We start from the raw sequence: 766 nt of genomic DNA, 5'->3' as shown, positions 1-766 counted from the left end.
GGGTGACGCGAAAGGAAGTCCGCTGGATTTTGTTCTTTTCCTGGCCGATGAATGATGTCAAAGTGGTAGTCCTGCAGTCTTAGGGCCCAACAAGCAATTCTAGGGGGCATTTTGGCCTGAGCGTTACCGTAAATGAACAGTAGCGCCTGGTGGTCTGTGACTATTGTGAAAGGTTTCCCATAGAGAAAAAGATGGAAGTGCTCACATGCCCAAACCACGGCCAGTCCTTCTTTTTCAGCTTGTGAGTACGCTTGCTCGGTTTTTGATAAGCTGCGACTTGCATAGGACACTACATGTATGGCCTGACCATCTTTGCAATCAAGTTGAGGTAAAATGGCTCCAAGTCCAACTGGGCTCGCATCCACGATTAGTTCGGTGTGCCGCTGCGGATCGAAGTATGCCATGTTCTTGGCATCCGCGATGCGATTTTTGATGACTTGGAATGCTTGTTGGCACTCGTCTGACCATCTGAATTCTGCGTTGGTTTTGGTGAGAGCTCTCAGGGGTGCACTGACCGACGCAAAGTCCTTTATGTACCTGGTGCAGTAACTTGCAGTAACAGCACCACCAGCCCAGCAGAGGAACCACGCGCCGAGCGGGGAACTCGGACAGGGCCTGCCTGACCCTGTCCCCACACGGCGCCTGACTCGCCCATGCCGGGCGCAGCGCGGCGTGAAACCGAGGCTGAGCCTCAATTTCATCAGCTGGAACCGCCGGCAGGCGGATTACGCCGGCGGCCAGCTCGAAGGCCATTCTAAGGCCTGTT

The sequence above is a fragment of the Ambystoma mexicanum genome, chromosome 4q (assembly GCF_040938575.1).
Source record: "Ambystoma mexicanum isolate Mex_15411 chromosome 4q, UKY_AmexF1_1, whole genome shotgun sequence".
NCBI classification, from domain to species: Eukaryota; Metazoa; Chordata; class Amphibia; order Caudata; family Ambystomatidae; genus Ambystoma; species Ambystoma mexicanum.
The sequence above is the reverse complement of the archived record's forward strand: the minus strand, read 5'-3'. Positions refer to the sequence as shown.